Source organism: Mus musculus, chromosome 12, assembly GCF_000001635.26.
Source record: "Mus musculus strain C57BL/6J chromosome 12, GRCm38.p6 C57BL/6J".
In the NCBI taxonomy this organism is placed as follows: Eukaryota; Metazoa; Chordata; class Mammalia; order Rodentia; family Muridae; genus Mus; species Mus musculus.
The window spans coordinates 6,962,110-6,978,449 of NC_000078.6; the positions used below are offsets into that span (position 1 = coordinate 6,962,110).

The following is a 16,340-nucleotide window of genomic DNA, read 5'->3' on the forward strand; positions in this document are numbered from 1 at the left end:
AGTAGAAGAACCCAGAGGAGAGCTCTGAAACAAAGAGATGGAGAGGAAAAAAAAAAGAGTTTGGGGGATCAACAGAAACATGCCTTTGTAGACAATCCAGAGAATAAGTTATATTGTCAGGAAGACAACAGGTGAATGCTACTGGATAAAACTTCTTATAACTAAATAGAAGTTAGGCGAGATAGGCAGGACAACTAGAAATATACTGATTATCAGAATATTTTTCTTTAAAAATAAACACTATTTTAGGAGATAATTATTTAAACATATCACAAATAAATTAAGGTGGTTAGCAGTTCACCCTTATTTTGATCATATGTAATTTTATAGTTTCTCCATTTATTTATTAAGCTCTACGTTTATTGGATTATTTAAATTGATGTTCATTTTAAAAAGCTCAGCAAGACAAATTTCCAATTATCAAACCACAAAAACCCACCATTTTGTATGATTGTGATTGTTCAGTGTAAAAAGACACAAGGATGCACTCATTTGCAATGTTTGGAGACAGGGAACAGCCTCACTTGGATGTGATGGGAAGTGATGGGAGCGAGAACAGCTTTTAAGCTTCAGGACTGTTTATTTACTCTGTGATTTGGACCCTGACTGCACATGTGAGCAGACTGTGAACATTTCTCAAACTGTACCTTCCTCCGAATATATATTCCTTTAATAAACACATTTTAGCATTATATATATGAGGCTAAGAGAAAACAGTCACTAAAATGTACACACAAAATATATCATAGTTAAAAATATATATAACTCAACATGTTTACTCAAAGAAAGAAAATCCAGGAGACAAAAGACAGGGATAAAGACATTTAATAGACATCATAGTACACAGACAAAATAATCCCATTTAATGTTATTATTGATCTTAAGGCTGAAAATTCAAGAAACTAGCTGCTATTTTGCAGTCAAACCAACCAGCAACTGTTAAGAATCATAATGGCATAATAAGTATATTTCCTTGAGTATATACTATATGACCAAACCATTCTAAATGTTTATTTCCTTTATAATCTTCATGAAACATACAACTTTTTAATCTCCATTTAACAGAATATATTAGATACCTTAGATAGTAAGTGGAAGAGCTTCAAATACGGTGGTAGCCTATTTCTGAACCTTATTATTCAACAAATATTCCATGTTATTGCCTTTAGATTCTTCCTGTTACTAAAAAGTATTCGAATTCCTCTACAAACACTGGCCCCTGTCATGGGATAGGGATGCAAATTTTAAACATACGTGTATTCTCTTAGGATGATCATTGAAATTGTTATGTTGGTACGACTTTTCCTGGGGGACTCAGTGCAAACATCTGAGGACTAAGATAAAGAAACTCTTCACCAACCATTTCTAAACCATTACCTCACTGAAAATTAAAATCAGGTCTGCAGTCAAATGTCATCAAACTAATTTAATTATGCAACTGAGGTATAACACGTGTAGGGATTGTCCTTACAGAAAGAATATTAAGCACTTAGAATATTAGAATGCTAACACCAAGCAAATGCAGGGAAATATTATTGGCAATAATTCCTTTAGCATAATTCAATTAAATAAGGTGGTTTAAAAATGGGAAAGAGGAAATAAGATATAAATTTTTACTCTTGATTAATAGATTTTACTTATAAAACAAGTGTTATTTATAGAAAGTTATAGTTACTTTTAGGTAACGACCAAAATAAACTCTTAAAAACCTTCAAAATCATGACAACACACAGAGAAAAGGAAAAAAAAATCTTTAAGTTGCTGTGATTATATAAAAATATATGAGAAACCCATGTGAAATTTGAGGGATGCATATATTTCCTGTACATATATATGTAGAGGAGTTAACAACACCAGGTGATGACTAGTTGTTTCCCAAATAAAACCCTACCGACATGTTTAATCTATGTCATGTTTAAATCAAGTGACTCTGAAAGTTTACACAAAAGTTTAATCAAGTGAATTGGTAAAGCGTCTTTTACCCACATGACCAGAAATAACAGAAAATGGGATGGTGTGAGAGAGTAAAGGATGGACATTTATTTCCTTCTAAACTACACGCAGAACTTAGGTAAGACTATATAGAGGATGGATGGAGACCTGGCTCAGAAGACAAGAGCATATTTGTTGTAAGCATGAAGACCTGAGTCTGGATCTCTAGCACCATATAAAAATCACGGCCAGACCACATGACCACATATATCTGTAACCCCAGTCCTCAGGTACAGGAAAAAAACAAAACAAAACAAAACAAAACAAAACAAAACAAAAACAAAACATAAAAAAGGATCCTTTTAGCTTGCAGAATGCTATTTTGTATGCAAAGTGAAAGGTTAAATGAGAAACCTTCCTCGAGGGAGTAGGGTGAGGAGTTATGTTTTAATCTGGCTATATACCATCAGATATATGCACCCCTACATACATGTACCACATACCCATATCATTCCCCCAAACAAATATCAATGAGTCACAAATGGCTGTTTCCTATGGTAACATTGAACTAGGGACATTTAAATCTTCTCTCCACTAATTCTATATGTATAATTTAGCAACCAGGCAGGGCATCTGGAGACCAGTAGGCCTGTCAGAGGTCATAGCGTTATGAATCCAGCATCAGGAAATAGATGTTTCACTGAAGGACCACATGTGTCTGGGGATAGAGTGAATGAGAAGGATGATGAGTTATAAGTAGCAGAAAGACAGACATGCATGTGTTTATACTTTTAAAAAATATTTAATTAAAATTATAATTTAAAAACTTAATTACAATTTATAGATTACTCACAAACTTTAAGAATACACATTTTTATTGGATATTTTCTTTATTTAAATTTCAAATGTTATCCCTATTCCCAGTTTCTCTCCAGGAAGCCTTCTATCCCATCCGCCTTCCTCCTGCTTCTATGAGGGTGTTCCCCTACCCACCCACCGATCCCTGCTTCCCAGCCCTGGCATTCTCCTACACTAGGCCATTGAGCCTTCACAGGACCAAGGGCCTCTCCTCCCATTGATGCCTGAAGAAGTAAAAGTTCTTGGTTATTTATGAGATATAATCACTGATGTCTTTAAAACATTTTTTATGGCTGACTGACATAATTTATCACTGATAGGAAATAATAGAAAAGGACAAAATTGTAGAAAATGATTAAATATTCACTATACACACTTTTTCACACCCTAGTGAATTATGTAAGTTTGGAAGCAAAAGTAAGAGGTCACAGTTTCTCCTACTTGGTCTTTTCTCATTGTGGAGTTTATGTGAATCCTTTACTTGCTATGAGATTAATATCACTATTTCTGCCAGAGTTATTTCTTTATAGTTTAATCAACGCTTAGCATCAGGCATTTCATTACAGCACACTTATTACTGCTACTATTTCTGATTTTTCTGTGTCTAAAATGGCCCATACAATGTGCCTTCTTGGCCAAGTGTACATTATTTATTTTCTGTTTATATACTTCATATTTCTCCCATGATTGTCTTACAGATAAAAGGGTTTCCTGAGCTTCTCACTGTTTGAGGACAGCTTCTAATATAAGCATGAAAGACAAGTTGTTTTCTTGTATTTTGGCATTATACTATTTTCCAATGACTTAAAATGTTTCCAACAAGAGTAATACCTGTTTTTCGCCCCAATTTAGGTGCAACTGCAATTACTAGTAAACCCAAGAAACTATATTTTAATGTGTGCTTATAATTTCCTTTCTTCCAATTCTTATGGAATCTAGAGGATCATCTCTGATTGGAAAATGCACTGCCAACACTGTAATTACACTCGTTCAAATCATTTTATGTTAAGACAGTGGTTTGTATGAACTCTCCTTGTTTCTTTCCCACTTCCTGTCATTTGCTCACTCCTCCAAATTGCTGTTGGCATACACTGCATGTCATGTCTGACACTTTGGTATCCTAATATGAATACAAAGATGCATGAATGAGAATGCCTTTACTTAGAGATAAATTTTTCTTAAAAACAGAAGACCCCAAACAATCTTCTGCACTCATTTATTCTATTTAGAAATTTATCCTGTGCTCTTCCAAGAACACCTCTGAGTGTAGATACAAGTAAGACCCTTAGTTCCCCTCAAAGATATCTGGTCTTCCTTTTTCTTTCTGTAAACTATTAGCACTATGGCCATCCTTTCCACCATGCTACCTTAGTAGTGGAAAAAGAGACCTAGGCAAATCTATGGAGAGATGCAGACCAGTTTTCTGTATTTAATAATTTACACAAAGAGCTGAGAGCATTTTCCAAGCTTCTTAAAATCTGCAGAAACTGTATGAGAAAAAGAAAGCAACCTCATTGGGATCCTTAAGGAAAGAGTTGGATAAAGAGGACACTGAGAATGGATTCCCCCAAATTTGTTTTTAACAATAAAAGAAAGAAAACAGCAAATGAAGAAAGAGAAGACCCACAAGAAATAGTTTACAAATACAATGCAAGGTCATTTTATCCATACATGATTCGCTTAACAAATGAAAACAAACAAGTAGTTATATGAATGTTTTATTGTAGAAGATATGACTAACATTTCTCAATGTTTTTTGTTTCATTTTTTTCTTTTAATATAAATGCTTTATTTAACAGTTGCAGGTCATTCTGTGGGCTAAGTAGTGGATATCCAGAACCCAGCAGCAAGGTCAGCACAACCTTCGGGCTTCTCTTTCTGACTCCAATAAGGTGAGCAGGTCAACCTCTCAAAAGGACCTTTGACATTTCCGATGATAGAGTGGCTGGTGTCATCCATAAATTCCACTCGCACCTGCATGCACTGTCCCTGCGAACCGTTCCTGCCCAGCACTTTGGTTACCCTAGCCACCTTAATGGGCTGCACCCAACTCGTGTCCATGATGGTGGCGATCTGGTTGAGAGATCTTTTTTGTTTTAAATGACAGTAGTTTTTCTGCCAAAGGATAATGCTCTTTAAAGGCACAATAACAATGCAATGCAATGAAAATGAGAAGTTGGCTGTGTTGGAGGCATATGTCAGAAGTTGCTCCAGAATGGTTACTGTTGTGGTTTGAATATGAAATGTTCATCATGAGGTTCTACAGTGCTGGTGCTGTTTGGACAGGAGATGGGAAGTTTAGAAGGAAGAGAGTTGCTGGAGGAAGTCCCTCATTGGCAATGGGGATTGGGCTTTTATAATTACCCCCTCCCCCGCAACTTGCTCTTTTTACTCAGCTTCCTGTGATTAATCAGCTTCCTGCTATTATATTTCTGTTGGTGCCACATCTTTCCTGCCATAATGGCCTCTAGTTCCCTGTAAGTATAACACACAGGCAAACAAACAACAAAGCCACACCAAAATCCTTTCTCCCCTAAGATGCTTTTTGCTGGATATTCTATCAGAGCAATAGAAAAGTCTCATATGTATAAATTTATGTTTTTAGTATCTCATTGTTGTCTATGATCCACATGTGTATCTTTATGTATCTATCATCTATCATCTATTTATCTACCTACTTATCTACCTATATGCATACCTATCTATCATCTACGCATCCATTCATTATGAAAACATCATTGTCTTGGGTTCAGTGTTGTACAGTGTTTATAGAATTGCCATTAAACAAAAGCTAAAAAGGTATAGAAGAGATCTCTGTAATATTAATAATTAGAACTCAGTGGAAATCTCCAATGATCTAAACAAAAATCTCAGAAAAATCTGGGAAACCCAAGTAGACCCTGCAAGCTAACAAGCACATAACAATAACAAAGGCAGGGTAAAACTATGTACCCATACAACTCTAACCCCTTTTCTAGAGATCGTTGGGAATGCTTTCAATTGCTGATTTCAGCTTAAGTTGATGACAGTTCTGGGCATGAAGACTTGGGAGTTCAGCCAAGGCCAACTGTAACCTTGTAGAATGGAACAAGTTGCTCTAGGGCAGCAGTTCACAATTTGTGTTTCAAGACCAATTCTGGTCAAACAACCCTTTCACAGGGGTCACATAAGACTTTCAGAAATCACAGATACTTATGATTCATAACAGTAGCAAACTTATAAAGTAGCAACAATAAATTTGTTATTGGAGGTCATCCCAAAATAAGGAACTGTAGTAAAAAGTCACAGCATGAGTAAGGTTGAAGACTACTGGTCTAGACAATCTTTGGCATTGAATCTTCAGCTCCAATCTCTCAGATGACAGATGACAGGAAGTCAAATATATTATTTTGGCATAAAACATGAACACACATTTAGATTTCCATGCTTACATGAAAACATGCACTGAGAAGATCTTGGGATGAAAAACCTTAAGCCATAACACATTTTGAAATACATACCGTTGTGCAAACAAACCACTAAGCACACATATTGCTGTGCACAAAGAGTTGAGAAGCTGCTCTTTGCACCCCTGTGCTTGCTTTGTTCTTGAAATGTTACTTAAGCTTGTTTTCGCCTAACTTGTTTAATACAATAGAAACCATGGATAAGGTATGCTCTTGGAGAATGTTCTACACACATCTCTATATCACAACTTAGACCATCGGACTGTGACAGCACCATTTGCAATGTCCTGCCTTTCATCTCTATCCTTTACTTTGGCTTCTAGCATGCATCCCTTTTACTCTCCTTTGCACGTATTTTGGTTTTCAATGCCTGCACTCAACCTATACTCATAATTTCTGGTGGTAGTTTATTTGATTCTTAACATGAACTATAGGCATACATGTAACTTCTGGTAGACAGATATTCTATTAAACAACTTCACAAATAAGTACATACATGATGGCCCCTTATAAGCTAAACCAGAAGAAGGAAACGGGATTATCATCTTGTGAAGACAAGTGGAATGGACCAATTATTGATTTAGTATGCTTATCTAGAAGAATACTTCCTGTCTTTCACTTGCTAGTCTTAATAGGTCCATATGACTGTGACTGAATACACATTTATATTTAACAAACACTATACTAAGTTATTTGACCTGGTATCTCAGTCATTTAGTAAGATGCTACCCTCATGTCTGCAGAGACAAAGCCCACGATGGTAGCAGTGGTTGAGTTCATCTTTACGATGTTGCTTATCCATTTTTCATCTCAAGCAGGTTCATGGGCTTGGGTTGCTTTCTTCTATGACATCTGGTTTTATTTCAATTTGACCCAAGCTAAAGTTACTTTGCAAAGGGAAACATTAATGGAGAACTTTCCCCAACAAGACTGGCCTTTGGGTAAGCCTGTGGGGCATATTCTTCATTGATGATTGATATATGAGAGCCAAGGTCACTGTTCTAGATGGTACCATGCCTAGGTAGTTGAGCAAACTCTGAGGTATAAGCTACTAAGCATTAGTTCTGTCCTCCACTTTCCTCCCTGGAGTCTCTTTCCTGCCTTTCTTTTATGTATGTATGTATGTATGTATGTATGTATGTATGTATGTATGTATGTATTGTTAGGTATTTTCTTCATTTACATTTCCAGTGCTATCCCAAAAGTTCCCCATACCCTCCCCCCGCCACTCCCCTACCCACCCACTCCCACTTCTTGGCCCTGGCATTCCCCTGTACTGGGGCATATAAAGTTTGCACGACCAATGGACCTCTCTTTCCACTGATGGCCAACTAGGCCATCTTCTGATACATATGCAGCTAGAGACACAAGCTCCGGGGGGTACTGGTTAGTTCATATTGTTGTTCCACCTATAATTATAAGATGAATAAATAGTAAATAAATAAGGAACATATTTCAGCTGCTATAACTAGGGACATCTGATAGTAACATTGGTCATGGCATTCATTCAAGTAGACCTTACTTACTTGTGTGATTCCCTCTGAATATGTGCGTAGTGCTGATTCAACAGTGCTCATTTATAGACAAGGTTTTGTCAAAAATAAATATAAGTAAAGCAAGTAAATGAAAGCATGATTGTTGCCTTTTGACTTTGAGAATTAAAGAAATGTATTCTCTAAGATCATCAAGTCTGTGTTAGGGCTTAAGTCAGAACTCAATGAAATTAAGGGGTTCACACCTGATAACAGGTTTGATATAAAATATTTATGGTGAAATTTGGATAGCATGTATGAAACTTAGAGTGTTAAAATATCCTGACAGTTACATAGAATGTTCATATTGTTTGAATTGTTACTAGACCATTAGTGTAGGGTTCAAACCTCGATTCTATTGAAGGAAAGGAAGTCAGGAAGGGAAGTATTTCAATACTTTAACACTTCCTTCTGGTTATTATCTAAGGGCTTTGTTTCCTCCTGATGCTCCATCATCAGGAAGAAGAAATTGACTATATTGTTGGTGTCTCACATTACTGTGTTAAGTAAGCTATCATGGAAAACAATGTGAAACACACACACACACTTTTAATATATATATTAAAGCAGATGGGGATGTGGCACACTAATAGAACACTTGTCAGTCATACTGAGATTCTCAAATTGATTCCATCACTTTTCAAAGAATTCTTAGTTTACCAGGCACAGAGGTAAATGCATGTGATCTCTTTCAGTCTTCTTGAGGCTAAGTGAAGAGGACTACAAGGTTGAGGCCAGTCTGAGATATGTAATATATCAAATACAGGCCTCAAATCATCAAATATGTAAATGAACTAATCATCATGTATTTATTGAGAAAACAAACCTCACATTGGAGAATGCAATATCTGAGACACTCACATGGCTGCCTGGGCAAATTGAGAAACCACTCAAATCAATGATGCAGCATTATAAAAAAAATCACAGCTCTAGCTCGTTAGTTGTAGTTTTCCCTCCCAACATTTATGTTATCGTCCTGTTTTCTTGGATAAAAAGATTCAAGAAACATCAGAAAACAATTCTATCATCTCTTATATTGCTAATAATAAAGAAAAGAACTCTGAAGATGACAATAGATATGCCTAGACATATCACCCACTGGCTCCAACACAAGACAGGCTCACGAGGCAGGGGAAAGGAACCGTGATGCAGAGCTCTGGCATGGAGGCTGATGGATGAAGTGTTCACATAGCAGTTTCTAGATATTTCTCTTTGGCCTTTAATGAGCTACTGCTGAGAGTGGTTTTGTTATCTCCACTGGAGCCTCAGAATAGGTGCTGCGTGGTCAGCAAAAGATTAATAAGACACAAGATGTGAAAATTGGGTGTTTTAGACTAATTCTCTATATTCAAGCCACATTTGTGAAGGGACGGGTGTAATAAAAATTGGGTATTAAAGATGATATCTTTTACAACAAAGTGGACCTAAGAAGACACCTGTCAGTGTATTGACATAACATATATGCTGAATGATTGGCATGTATTCCTATGTTTGGAACATTTGAGTCACTGACTACAGACTGATAATTTTGTATCTTTAAAACCTTGAAGGTTACTTTTATGTATCAAATTGACTGGGCCAGAAAATTTTGTCAAGCAATGATTGGGTTACATCTGAAGGTATTAAACAACTGACGTTTCAGCTTCAGGCAGCTGAGCAGAGTTCCATCTCCTTACAGGAAACCAGTTCAGGTACTCCATTTTCTGCATAATGCATGTGTGGCAATCTGATTACAGAGGCTCCCTATTCTAATATAGCTCTTATCTAGGAATGCCATCGCGGACACAGCCATACTGATGTCTGGACAGTGACGGGAAACTGGTTTTCAAACCATCAAGGAGACTGCATTTAAAGTCATTCTTTTGAATGTTACATACATCAGTACTGAATTTACGTCATTTCTAATCCCTTCCAAGATTTTAATTGTCATATGACTCCCTCTCAAATTCATGCCCCCCTCTCTTTGTGTGTGAATGTGTGTGTGTAAGTCTCCTGAATTTACTTAGTTTTGATCATATTTAAAAACACAACACAGACACAATTTTAAATGAAGAGTTATATGTAATCAATGGCTCTTAAGAGTGGAAAAATCAGTTTTCTCTATGAATGGGCTCTCTGACAGAGTATCTATTTCCAAGTGGTCAGCCCCAATTATTTGTATATCATTTTTAATTTAAAAAGTTGATTTAATATATCCAAACAAGAAGCTAAGACACAGCAAAATTTATTAGTAAATACTGAAAGGGAAAGAAAAGAAAAAAAGAAAAAAATAAAAGTGGGGAGACATGCAGGAATGGGAAAGGAAAGTTCAGAGAGGGGGTACCAAAGAATGTTTGGAGTATAATAGGAGCAGCAAAGAGAGTAACAATTGTGAAGAACTCCGATATCCAGAAACTTGTCAAGGACTGTAGACTATTTCTAGTTTGCATTAGGCTGACTATTTGAAACTTTTGAGGAAAAATCCTGATTCTAATCCAAGGAGAAGCCTATTACTTAATAGTCATTTTTTAATACTTGTTATTCCTGTAGTAAAATGCATAATCTCAGAAGAGTGACACGTGCTCCAGGTTCAGTGTGAAATATGTAGGAGCAAGTCAAGCATGGCCATGCACATGTGCAAGCCTTGCACTCAGGAAGTAGAAGCAGGAAGATCAGAAGTTCAAAGCTAGCTCAGAATATGTAAGAAGTTCAACTCCAGGCAGAGCTACATAAGACTGTTTCAAAGGGCAAATTATGGAGAGCGATTAAAAAAAAAGGAACTTATATGTTTTTTCCTCTTATTCCAAATGTTTGATATTATGTCCAAATTGCTAGCAGAAAATCTGTTTTCTGAGTAACTTAAAACAGGAACCACATCTCTGTATATATCAGGAACGGCCATCACAATACTATAGTGATTGTTTCCATAAATTAGAATCTATCTAATTTAAACTGTTTCACCTTATCAATGAGATTCACTTGTAGAAAGACATTATTTCTAGGTCAGTTATCTTTCCTAGTGTGCCTAATTTCAATAACAAGTTATAATGTCTCGAAATTGAAACATTTGCCAGCCCTGCCTGATGCATATTCACAGAAATAGTGAGAGGTGTATATTATTTATCCCAGAGATGCTAAAGGCAAGGGGAACACTGTTGCTATAACCAATAGTGCAAGGCCAACTATCTGGTAAGTAGACAAATTGGAAATAAATCACAGAACAGCCAGACTTGGTCAACTGTTCCTTATGTCAGATCATAGATGCTTAGTATCTGGTCATGTAGTGGTAAGGACCTATAGGGAGGTCATTACAAGCTGAAAAGTCCACCTCTTCCCATTCATCCATATACTTATTCATTGTGTATACTTTAACTTCCACTCTGTGTCACTTCTTGAGCATGCTGTTTATCCAATAAATATACACATCGCAGTTCATGGTGCTCACTTACATTTTAAATAACTCCCAAGACTGCAGCCTTTGAACTGGGCAGAGTGGGCTTCTGCTCCCTCTTCTCTCCCATCGAGGTCCTACTGCTTTCCCATACTCAGTCCACAGGAACCCTTGTGGACTTAATTCCCTTACAGAGTTCAAGATTTATCTCCTTCGAAAACCTGTCTGAAAGCCCATCCTTTCTCAGGTGCTTATACAAGCTATACTTAATCCTGATGCCACTCCACGAGGAGCTTCTGCCTAAATATTTCTCCATATTTAATTTTTTTTTCCCTGACTGACCTGCTAACTTTTAGAGAAAAAAATCTAAAATAAAAATTTATTTTTCTCAATAACAAAAATAAAATTTTTGATCCATAGTGTTTACTAAATTAAGAAGTTTCAGTGAGGTGTTCTGAAAGCCAGCGCTGTGTTAACTAGGGATCACTGAAATTGCTCCAAACAAAACCAATCCCTTCCGGTTGACATGGATGTAATGGCTGTTTTTGTTGTGGATTTGGTGTATTGCTTACATTATGCCAGTCAGGTTCCCAAATTACATGAGAATTCCTAAGTCTCCATGTGAGATTCTTGACTGTCCCTGTCCCTACCTAGTTTTAATTGGTAAATAAAGTTGCTGGTGGCCATTGGCTGGCAAGGGAGACAGAGGTGGATTTTAGATTTCCCTTGAAAGGGAACCATGTGAAGGAGGGGGTTTTAGAATCACCATGACAAGGGAAGCAGACAGAGCAAACCTGAGAGCTGCTGCAGGAAAGAAACCATACAACCATGTAAAAATCGGGGAAGAGCATCCCCAAGGGCCCCTTCTCCATTGGCTCTGGTGCAGCAGAGATGAAATATAGTAAGTAAGAATTCAGGAATATCGAAGAGGTGGCGTTAGCAACGTGTAGTTTGGGAATAGTCCAGCCATTGAACTGCTTAGGGCATATTACATTTGTGTGTGTGCATGTGTGTCACCTGCCAGGAAGTTTAGAGTAGATTAACTTATTACAGCCTCAATCTTTACCCATATCTATGTCTTTCCTTTCCTCTAGTAAAACTCTGAGTCTCTATCCTTGCTCACTTTCCTCTAGTTCTAATAAAAATCTCATTAATTTACAATGACCTTTATTCCCTCTAATGATGAGTGTCAACCCTGGGCTTTGACTAGAAAGCAGATGGATGCTACGAACAAGGATTTTCATTCAGGAAGACATAATTTCTCAATTGCATTAAAACAAACAAGCAAAAAGAAAACCTATAAGAGATAACAATCTATCCTGATGTAATTTATTTCCTTATTTTTGCCAAATGCAGTAGGCTCAACATTGGAAGAGAATGCTATTTGTCCCCTAGATTTTTTCTTTGTGCCACTCTGTCAGCTTGTATCTCGTTGAGATTTGATGGTGACCTCACAGATACCTTATCAATGATGACCCAGAGGGGCTCAGCAGAGCTTGGACTTTGGGTAATAAATCAAACCACAAGTGCCAAGTTTGCAGATTTGGAATTTAAAGGGATATAATAACTATGATTGAGTGTCTGATGGGAGGTAAAACTGAGTAGGGGTGGAGACTAGCTTTCATAGGACTGGTTAGTACTCATGGATATTAATCACTTTTATATGTTACATTTCTAATTGGTGTTATCTTTTCCAGTTACACTGTAATTGAATTAAAAAAAAATAAAGATGGCTCAGATGTCAAGTTTAGATATTACATGATGCTTCTGCTCAAGAAAGTTTATCCTTATAGCTCAGGTCATTTGAATGATGGATAATAAGGTAAACGTCTTGGTGCCTAATGATATGCAGGGCAGCAAATATGCAGCATAGAAGATTGCATGTGATAAAGGAGGAGTAAGAGCATGGAAAGTGAGCATGTGGATTTTAACTAGTCAATTAACCACCATGCAATTTAGTTTGTTTATTAGGAAACTTCTTTAAAACAGCAGGGAAGATAATTGCTACTGTAGTTCTGTGTCAATATACTAGTAAAATGCAGTCTGTTTCCTATGAATTCTGTGCCTGACACTGTGCTGAGTAAGAAGATAATGGAACGTGTTCAGGTCACATCTTCACTCATATAAGCATCATTGCCTGGTCTGCATAGCATAGTTCAGAGTTTGCAGCTATCTGGAACCTCTGGGAAATTCTCAGGAAAGATGCAGATTCTGTGCACAATTGCATGCATAGAAGTGTGTATCCGTTGATGCCCAACATCAATGGGAGAAGAGGCCCTTGGTCCCGTGAAGGCTCGGTGCCCCGGTATAGGGTAATTCGAGGGCAGAGAGGCAGGAGTGGGTAGATGGGTGGGGGCACACCCTCATAGAAGCAGGAGGAGAGGGTGGGATAGGGGTTTTCTGGGGGGCGGGACGGGAAAGGGGATAACATTTGAAATGTAAATAAATAAAACATACAATACAAAATGTCAAAAAATAAAGTATATATTCACTAGAACCTTGCTTATGATGTAGAATTAGAGTATTCTTAGGTCAGGGCTTTGATATCCCCTGAGAATATAAATGGTTGGTGCTTGGTGTAAGGACAAGCTGATTGATAAATGACCCGGGTCATTTTAATACAATTAGGGAAGACCATTTGCAGTTTAAATATGACAAAGCAAAGTGATTAAAATTTGTTAAGCTTTGAGGTTGACCTTTGATAATATAAATGCTATTTATCCCATGTGAGGTCATATGTTCATAGAAGAACTGAATAACAAATGTCTGTAAATGGAATGGTCATTTACCCTGGTTCCCATTCCCATTCAGCAGCCTAGGGCAGAAGCTGTTTGACAATCTTTCTATATCTTCCCTTGATGTTAGAAATCTCTTCCTGATCAGTACTATATACATTCTTGAAAATATCTCCATCCTCTGCCATGCAAATCTTGAAATGTAAAACATTTACTAATGAGTTCCTATATCATACAAAATCTCTGGGACTTCAGCATTCTCCAAATGTCACTCATCATAAATGTCTGACTTCAAAAATGAGAGAGAATGCCAGCCCTACGTAAGAGACTGGTTTCTCCTGGTCTTCTGCCCTGGAGTTGGGAATGGAAGTAGCTGAGTGCTGTTGGAATATGTCCACTGGGGACTGAGTTCCTTGGTATTAAGGAGTTGGAAAGCAGTATTCTTTGACCTCTGTTAGGGAGGAGTCCCCCAGCTGACCTAACAGAGGTTTATATCTAGTGGATATGCTCTTCAGCACCTCTCTGCAAGGCATGATACCTTTGACAGCATCTTTGAAATTACAGCACTTTGTTCTAGTTTCCCAGGAAATGCTCTGGTAGCTGTGTAGGCTCTCTTGGGTTTCTCCTTTCTTTGCTGTGCTAGGAAAATACACACTGCATATGCATTGTTATTGTCGTTGTTGGTAAGGACTGAGCAAGCATGAATTTCTACATCATCATCATCTAAGCAGGGCAGAGGACAGCAAATCCTGCCAGCTTGTAATAACTGTCTGTATGCAAACCAGTCAAGGCAAAAAATAAATATATCAAAAAATGTGGTAATGTGCAAAAAAAAAAAAAAAAATCCCTCAAGTACACCAGCATGGTCATCAAAGTGAATTAGCTGCCCATTAACTTCTCCATCTTCCACACAAAAAAGCAAATTACAGTAAAAAATAGTTAATGCATATAGACTGTCTTAGAAATGAGAGATGAATATCCAATCTAGTTTTTCATTAATGGATAATATCATCATGTGGAATGTTGGTGCCCAGGATTCTGAATGAGGAAAATAACTTCCAAAGGAGACAATGATGATATTTGGCCAAGATATTTACACTTAAACCCTTCAGCCCACAAGTACTTTACTCAGTGGCCACTATAGGCTCATCACCAAAAGGAGAGTGATTGTAGAAGATTGTGCATACAATTGTATAGCCTTGCTGCATATTATAAGGTAGGCTGTCTATATTTTTAGCAAAATAATTCCTTTTTGCATTGAATGTTGTTAGTTTACCTTTGGCAGATTCATCTATAACACAAATAAGCTTGGTTATGGAAAAAGTGAAAAATAAAGTGTGGAAGTTATTAAAGTAGGTGACTTCTGTCACAGAATCTTAAGGGATGCTTGAAATTTCTTATCTGCAGCTAACTTACTGTTGTGTGGTTCTCACCTGTCCCATTCAACTAAGGACTCTCATGCAAAAGGAAATAAAACAGCCACCATCAATAAACTTACCTTCACAACCTTCCACCCCCGGCCTGAGTTCATCCCTCCCTGTGATGACTAATGTCGATTGTCCACTTTCAGGCTCTGCAGACACCTAGGAGACAAGCTTTAGACGCGTCTGGGAGGGACTGTTGAAGTCAGGTTATCCTCTGGGTGTGCCTGTGAGAAATTAACCTTATTAAAAAACACAAAGGGGGGAAGATCCACTGTAGAGGAAATAGGTGGCCTCCAGTTTTTGGCTGCAGAAAACCAAGGAGCTATTGAAACATGAGTGTTCACTTTTCTCTGCTTCTTGAGGATAGGTTACAAACAGAGGTGGCACATCAACGTGGCACTGACTTTATCATGAGACCTTCAGATATTGCTTAAACCTTTGGATGGTGATAAGACAACTATTTTACACCATATTGCAACACCTTTGAGGACATGTTGTAGTCACAAAGGTCAGAGAATAATTATCCTATATCCAGATCTGTCCATCTGTTGGGAGGCCAAAGCTTGCTCATATTAAAGCTAATGCTATGTTTTCAGGAGCCCTTGTACTCCTCAGGAGAACTCTGTACATTTGTGCATCAAGCACCCAGTTCATCTGTAAAAACTTCCATCCAATCCCATGCCCTAAAATCTAGGTCCCCTGATAAAAATCACCTAGCTCATCACTTGTCTTTTATATTTTGGGAATTATCTCCACCAACGTCATATACATGGTAAATTACATCAGTACATGTTGAGACTGTCTTGATTGTGGAGACTGTGACTGCAGTGAGCTGGGAAGGATGTTTGGTCATGTTTCCCTGTAGAAAATATGAGGCCCAAAGACAATATAGAAACAATTTGGGAATGTGGTAATAGCTAGTTTAAGCCGTGGATGTGCCATGGACTCAATATAACAGGAACATTAATCTACTTCTTCCCTACACCCTATGCATTGCCAAACAAGAAAACAGTCTCAAAATAATGGTAACTGAATCAGTGGTT

At 37.4% G+C, this 16,340-nt stretch overlaps 1 pseudogene; it reads right to left on the minus strand.

The window, feature by feature from the left end:
• Positions 1-4,642: 4,642 nt before the first annotated feature.
• Gm46311 lies at positions 4,643-5,584 on the minus strand (annotated as a pseudogene).
• Positions 5,585-16,340: the final 10,756 nt, after the last annotated feature.